General features: G+C 38.2%; 1 long non-coding RNA gene across 1 annotated transcript in view; it reads left to right on the top strand.

The window, feature by feature from the left end:
- Positions 1-311: 311 nt before the first annotated feature.
- Positions 312-7,936, top strand: part of LOC145534224 (uncharacterized) — a 33,675-nt gene continuing 26,050 nt past the window's right edge. The window contains exon 1 of the long non-coding RNA XR_014074358.1: positions 312-3,611. This is a non-coding gene — a long non-coding RNA (uncharacterized LOC145534224). The remainder of the gene's footprint in view (positions 3,612-7,936) is intronic.

Genomic DNA, 7,936 nt, shown 5'->3' with positions numbered 1-7,936 from the left:
CTTTGGGTGCAAAGAATATACTCAATTTGATTTTGTTATTAACCATCTGGTGATGTCCATATGTAGAGTTATCTCTTGTATTGTTGGAAGAGGGTGTTTGCTATGACCAGTGCATTCTCTTGGTAAAACTCTGTTAGCCTTTGCCTTGCTTCAGTTTGTATTCCAAGGCCAAACTTGCTTGTTACTCTAGATATCTCTTGACTTCCTACTTCTGCATTCCATTTTCCTATGATGAAAAGAACATCTTTTTTTTGGTGTTAGTTCTAGAAGGTCTTGTAGGTCTTTATAGAACCATTCAACTTCAGCTTCTTTGGCATTCTTGGTTGGAGCATAGGCATGGATTACTGTGATACTGAATGTTTTGCCTTGGAAATAAGTTTGAAATTGTACCGAAGTACTGTATTTCAGACTCTTTTGTTGACTATGAAGACTACTCCACTTCTTCTAAGAGATTCTTGCCCATAGTAGCGGATATAATGGTTATCTGAATTAAGTTTGCCCATCCCAGTCCTTTTTAGTTCACTGATTCCTAAAATGCCGACGTTCACTCTGGCCATCTCCTCTTTGACCACTTCCAATTTACCTTGATTAACGGACCTAATATTCCAGGTTCTTATGCAATATTGTTCTTTACAACATCAGACTTTTCTTCCATCACCAGTCACATCCACAACTGGCTATTGTCTCCACTTTGGCTCAGCCTCTTCATTCTTTCTGGAGCTATTTCTCCACCTTACTCCAGAAGTATATTGGACACCTACTGACCTGGGGAGTTCATCTTTCAGTGCCATATATGTTTGCCTTTTCATAATGTTCATGGGGTTCTCACGGCAAGAATACTGAAGTGGTTTGCCATACCCTTCTCCAGTGCATCATGTTTTGTCAGAAGTCTCCAACATGACCTGTCTCTCTCGGGTGGCCCTACATGGCATGGCTCATAGTTTCATTGGGTTAGACAAGGCTGTGATCTAAGTGATTAGTTTGGTTAATTTTCTGTAACTGTGGTTTCCAATCTATCTGCCCTCTGATGTACAATGATAAGAGGCTTGTGGAAGCTTCCTGAGCCACCAGGGAAACCCAAGAATATTGCAGTAAGTAGCCTATCCCTTCTTTAGTGGATCTTCCCAACCCAGGAATTGAACTGGAGTCTCCTGCATTGCAGGTGGATTCTTTTACCAGTTGAGCTACCAGGGAACCCCAGGGAAGAGAATAGAAGGATAGAAAAGAGATGTCAATTAAGATATTGGGTTAGGGGGAGATACGTGATAAAAATCATGTTACTTCTCTGAAAACCTGCAATATGCTGTCATCATTGAGAGGAAATTGCTAGATTACTTTATTCCAAAGGATATCAATAACTAGGTGATTTACTCTATGGATATACTGTAATTACCATGTTATTAGAATAAGTGAAATTTGGGAGCACGATTTGCACTTATGCTAGGTTGTGATTTCACTCAATAGCATGCCTGTGTAATATGGTTTTCAGATGTTGATGATTTAAGGTTAGGTCAAAATTTATTTTTATTTCTAGATACAGACATATTTCTCATTGTTTCACTGACATTGTTCAGCAAATTTTATTATTCTGGCTAGTTCCAGAATATCTTCTCTCTGTAGCAAAATCAGCATTTAGTGGTGAATGCCCTAAATTTCTTTCCATTTTCAATGTTTCTTCTAAGTTCCATGTATATGTTTCTTACTCCAAAATTTATATTTTTTCAGCTTCAATCTCTTTTTTAAGTTTCAAACTTAAATATTTCAATATATTCTCTGATATTAGGTTAACATATCTAATATTCTAGATTTTTCTTAACCTACTCCATCCTATACTTCCCAGTGTTTTCCATGGCAGTAAATAAATCATTAACTCTGGCACTTAGACAAAAATATACTTGTTATTGTTAATTATTTCACCAGCTATTCCCTCATGTCCCATATGAAATATACTCAAATTTGTTCCAAACCTCGGGAATTTTTGCCGCTTCCAATACTTCTACCTTAGTTTAAACAATTATCTTCCCATATCTTTTCCATTCTAATTTTCTGTGATGTCTTAATTTTATTCATGTTTTTGAAACTTTCCCTTTTAATATTTGTTCTCTATACAATAAAACCAATTATCTGTAAGACATATAAATTATAGCAAAATACTACTTACTAAAATTCCACCATTTATTTATCAAATGATGAGAAGTAACCTCAAATTTCTTAACATAACCTAGAAGATGCTCATAATCTTATTTTACCTATTTTTATAATGTCTTAGGTCTGCAAAGCAATCTATATATATTTTTTTTTTTCTTCCTTTTTTGAGATTGCTAAACTGGATTCCATGTTAAAGCCTTTTGCTTCTATTTCTGCTGCTTCAAATATTCTTCTCTCAATCCTTCTTATTCTTTACTTCCTTGCTTCATTCATCTTTATATCAAATGTTAACCCAACATTTTTATCTTTACTATCTAGACTAACTAACCCCATCCTCACCCAGCCACATCCACCATTTAAGTTTAATTTACTATTTTTATGTTATGCATCACTTAAAATGATAGATAGATAAACAAGTACATAGATGAATAGATATAGGTATGTTTAAATATATAGATTCATAAATAGATATTGTTCTGGGATTTTTTTTTGTTGCTTTTTACTTTTTTTTTCTTTTCAGAAGCCTTTAATAGAAAATAAATTCTACAAAACTTGGCATTTTGTTTTTATAATAAGAAATATAATCTATATTTGCAGAATGAGATTTTGTAAAATGTAAACTTAGACGAAATGAGAGGATAAAATTTACATAATATCTCATCATTCTAGAGAATTACTTATAAGTAATGCTATAAATGTCCTATGATTTCAGGCATTTCTATGCATTTACTTAAAATTGTACCAGTTCATACACAGATTTCAATTATATTTTTTCATGTCATTTTATATCATGAGCTATGCCCTATACTCTTATTCTTTAAAGTGAAAATCTTGATGAAATATATTATCTCATAGATTTCATAAAACTCCATGTTCCTGATGCCTTATTAAAGACTACTTAAGTTGGTACAGTGGGCATAAATCCTTAGATGAAAATAAGTGCATTCATAGTCAACAGAAGGGTCCAAAAAGCAATGTTTGGGTGTAGCCTCAAAAATAGAATGATCTTGGTTCATTACCAGGGCAAAACATTCAACATCACAGCAATCCAAGTCTGTGTCCCAAACACTGTTGCCCAAAATGCTGAATTTGACTGGTTCTATGAAGACCTACCAGAGAAGGCAATGGCACCCCACTCCAGTACTCTTGCCTGGAAAATCCCATGGATGGAGGAGCCTGGTAGGCTGCAGTCCATGGGGTTGCTACAAGTCGGACACGACTAAGTGACTTCACTTTCACTTTTCACTTTCATGCATTGGAGAAGGAAATGGCAACCCACTCCAGTGTTCTTGCCTGAAGAGTCCCAGCGACGGGGGAGCCTGGTAGGCTACTGTCTGTGGGGTCAGACAGAGTCGGACACGACTGAGGTGACTTAGCAGCAGCAGCATGAAGACCTACAGCACCTTCTAGACCTAACACCAAAAAGAGATGTCTTTTTCACCACAGAGAATTGGAATATAAAGGTAAGAATTCAAGAGACACCCAAAATAACAAGCAAGTTTGGCCAGTTCAGTTCAGTCGCTCAGTCGTGTCCGACTCTTTGAGATCCCATGGAATGCAGCACACCAGAGCTCCCTGTCCATCACCGACTCCCTGAGTTTACTGAAACTCATCTCCATTGAGTTGGTGATGCCATCCAACATCTCATCCTCTGTCGTCCCCTTCTCCTCTCGCCTTTAATCTTTCCCAGTATCAGGGTCTTTTCAAATGAGTCAGTTCATCACATCAGGTGGCCAAAGTATTGGAGCTTCAGCTTCAGCATCAGTGCTTCCAATGAATAATCAGGAATGATTTCCTTTAGGATTGACTGGTTTGATCTCCTTGCAGGCCAAGGGACTCTCAAGAGTCTTCTCCAACACCACAGTTCAAAAGCATCAGTTCTTTGGAGCTCAGTTTTCTTTATAATACAACTCTGCCATCCATACATGACTACTGGACAAACCATAGCTTTGACTAGACAGACTTTTGTTGGAAAAGTAATGTCTCTACTTTTAATACGCTATCTGGGTTGGTCATAACTTTTCTTCCAAGGAGCTAGTTTCTTTTAATTTCATGGCTGCAGTCAACATCTGCAGTAATTTTGGAGTGCAAAAAATAGCATCTGACATTGTTTCCATTGTTTCCATTGTTTCCTCATCTATTTGCCATGAAGTGATGGGACCAGATGCCATGATCTTAGTTTTCTGAATGTTGAGTTTTAAGCAAACTTTTTCACTCGCTTGTTTCACTTTCATCAAGAGAATGTTTAGTTCTTCTTCACTTTCTGACATAAGGGTGGTGACCTGCATATCTGAGGTTATTGCTATTTCTCCTGGCAATCTTGATTCCAGCTTGTGCTTCACCCAGCCCAGCATTTCTCATAATGTATTCTCCATATAAGTTAAATAAGCAAGGTGACAATATATAGCCTTGAAGTACTCCTTTCCCAGTTTGGAACCAGTCTGTTGTTCCATGTCCAGTTCTAACTGTTGCTTCCTGACCTGCATACAGTTTTCTCAGGAGGCAGGTCAGGTGGTCTAGTATTCCCATATCTTTAAGAATTTTCAACAGTTCGTTGTGATCTACACAGTCAAAGGCTTTGGCATAGTCAGTAAAGCAAAGTAGATGTTTTTCTGAAATTCTCTTGCTTTTTTAATGATCCAACGGATGTTGACAATTTGATCTCTGGTTTGGTCTCAGAATACAAAATGAAGCAAGGAAAGGCTAACAGAGTTTTGGAAAGAGAATAAGCTGGTCATAGCAAATATCCTTTTCTAACAACACAGTAAGACGACTCTACACACAGACATCACTAGATGGTCAATACTGAAATCAGATTGATTGTACTCCTTACAGACAAAGAACATAGGTATCATAAGATCCTATGTTCCTGATCCCTTATTTAATGCTATTTAAATCAGGAAGAATAAGACCTGGATCAGACAGTGCCTCACATCATGAGCTCCTATTGCAAAATTCAGGCGTAAATTAAAGAACGTAGGGAAAACTACTAGGCCATTCAGATATGACCTAAATCAAGCCCCTTAGAAATACACACTGGAGGTGAAGAATAGATTCAAGAGATTAGAACTGGTAGATAGAGTGCCTGTAGAAATATGAATGGAAGTTCATAACATTGTACAGAATGCAGTGATCAAAACCATCCCAAAGAAAAATATAAACAAAAAGGAAAAGTGGTTGTCTGAGGTGGCTTTACAAACAGGTGAAAAAAGAAGAGATGTAAAAAGTGAGGGAAAGGGAAAGATATATCCAAATGAATGCAGATTTCCAGAGAATAGCAAGGAGAGATAATAAACCCTTCTTAAGTGAACAATGCAAGGAAAGAGAGGAACACAATAAATGGAAAAGACTAGAGATCTCTTCCAGAAAATCTGAGATATCATGGGAACATTTCATACAAAGAAGGGCATGATAAAGGACAGAAGCAGTAAGGATCTAACAGAAGCAGAAGATATTAAGAAAAGGTGGCAAGAATACTCAGAAAAAGTATACAAGAACGATCTTAATGACCCATATAACCATGATAGTGTGGTTACTCGCCTAAGGCCAGAGTCCCAGAGTGTGAAGTCAAGTGGACCTTAGGAGGCATCACTACGAACAAAGCTAGTAGAGGTGATGGAATTCTAGTTGAGCTATTTCAAATCCTAAAAGATAATGCAGTGAAAATGCTGAACTCAATATGCCAGCAAATTTGGAAAACTCAGCAGTGGCCACAGGACTGGAAAAGGTCAGTTTTCATCCCAGTCCCAAAGAAGGGCAATGCCAAAGAAATGTTCCAGCTACTGTACAGTTTAGCTCACCTCACAAGCTAGTACAGTTTTGCTCAGAATCTTCCAAGCTAGGCTTTTGCAATATGTGAACTGAGAAATTCCAGATGTACAATCTGAATTTTGAAGAGGCAGAGGCACCATAAATCACTGGATCATGGAACAAGCATGGGACTTCCAGAAAAATATCTACTTCTGCTTCACTGACTATACAAAAGTTTTGACTGGGTGGATACACAAACTGTAAAAATTCCTAAGGAAACAGGAGTACAACATTGTTTTACCTGTCTCCTGAGAATCCTGTACGTAGGTCAAGCAACAAAAGTTAGAACTGGACATAAACAAATGACTGGTTCAAAACTGGGGAAGGAATACATCAAGACTGTGTATGTCACCTGCTTATTTAACTTATGCAGAGTACATCATATGAAATGCCACCTGGATGACTAACAAGCTGGAATGCAGATTTCCAGGAAAAATAGCAACCTCAGATATGCAGATGGTATGACTCTAATGGTAGAAAGTGAAAAGGAACTAAAGAGGCTCTTGATAAGGGTGAAAAAAAAGAGAGTGAAAAAGCTGGTTTAAAACTGAACATTCAAAAAAACTAAGATAATGGCATCTAGTCCCATCACTTCATGACAAACAAATGGGGAAACAATGGAAACAGTGACAGATTTTAGTGTCTTGGGCTCCAAAATCAGTGCTAATGGTGACTGCAGCCATGAAATTAAAAGATGCTTGCTCCTCGTGAAAGTGAAAATTGTTCAGTCGTGTCCGAGCTCTTTGGGACCCCATGACTACAGTCCATGGTATTCTCCAGGCCAGAATACTGGAGTGGGTAGCCTGTCCCTTCTCCAGGGGATCTTCCCAGCCCAGGTCTCCTGCATTTCAGGCAGATTCTTTACCAGCTGAGCCACAAAGGAAGCCCAAGAATACTGGGGTGGGTAGCCTATTCCTTCTCCAGGGGATTTTCCTGACCCACGAATGGAACCAGGGTTTCCTGCATTGCAGGCGGATTCTTAACTAACTGAGCTGTGCTCCCTGAAAGAGAAGCTGTGAATAAAACAGACTTTGTATTAAAAAGCAGCAACATCACTTTGCCTGCAAATTTCCGTATAGTCAAAGCTATGTTTTGTTTTGTTTTTTTTTTTTTCTAGTAGTCATGTATGGATGTGACTGTTTGGCCATAAAGCAGGATGAGTGCCAAAGAATTGATGCTTTTGAATTGTGGTGCTGGAGAAGACTCTTGAGAGATCCTTGGACAGCAAGTGAAAGTGTGAAAGTAAAAGTTGCTCAGTCACGGCCCACTCTTTGCAACCCCATGGACTAGCCTGCCAGTCTTCTCTGTCTATGAAATTCTCCAGGCAAGAATACTGGAGTGGGTTGCCAGGACAGCAAGGAGATCAAATCAGTCAGTCATAATGGAAATCAACCCTGAATATTCATTGGAAGGACGCATTGTGAAGCTGAAGATCCAATATTTTGGCCACTTGATTGGAAGAGCCAACTCATTCGAAAAGACCCTGATGACAGGAAGGATTGAAAGCAAAAGGAAAAGGGGGTGGCAGAAGATGAAATGGTTAGATAGCATCACTAACTCAATGGACATGAATTTGAGCAAACTCCAGGAGACAGTGGAGAATAGAGGGGCATGGCAGGCTACAGTCCATGGGGTTGCAAATAATTGTACACAACTTAGTTTCTGATTAACAACAATTAGTTGTTTCTAACTTTTAATGACGAGGCAGTCCTAAGATGGCAGAGGAATAGGATGGGGAGACCACTTTCTCCCCTACAAATTCATCGAAAGAACAATTGAACGCTGAACAAATTCTACAAAACGACTTCTGAATTCCGGCAGAGGACATCAGGCACCCAGAAAGGCAGCCCATTAATAACTTTTAATAAGTAATAATAGAACGAATATTCTTTGACAAGTCTCTTAAGTATATTATATGTGTGTGTGTGTGTGTGTGTGTGTGCTTATGTATTTGTGAAGAAATTGAAATTTTGAGTAT

Source organism: Giraffa tippelskirchi, chromosome 14, assembly GCF_054371585.1.
Source record: "Giraffa tippelskirchi isolate mGirTip1 chromosome 14, T2T-mGirTip1v1.2.pri, whole genome shotgun sequence".
NCBI classification, from domain to species: Eukaryota; Metazoa; Chordata; class Mammalia; order Artiodactyla; family Giraffidae; genus Giraffa; species Giraffa tippelskirchi.
Note: the sequence above shows the minus strand (reverse complement) of the source record. Positions and strands in the feature narration are given on the sequence as shown.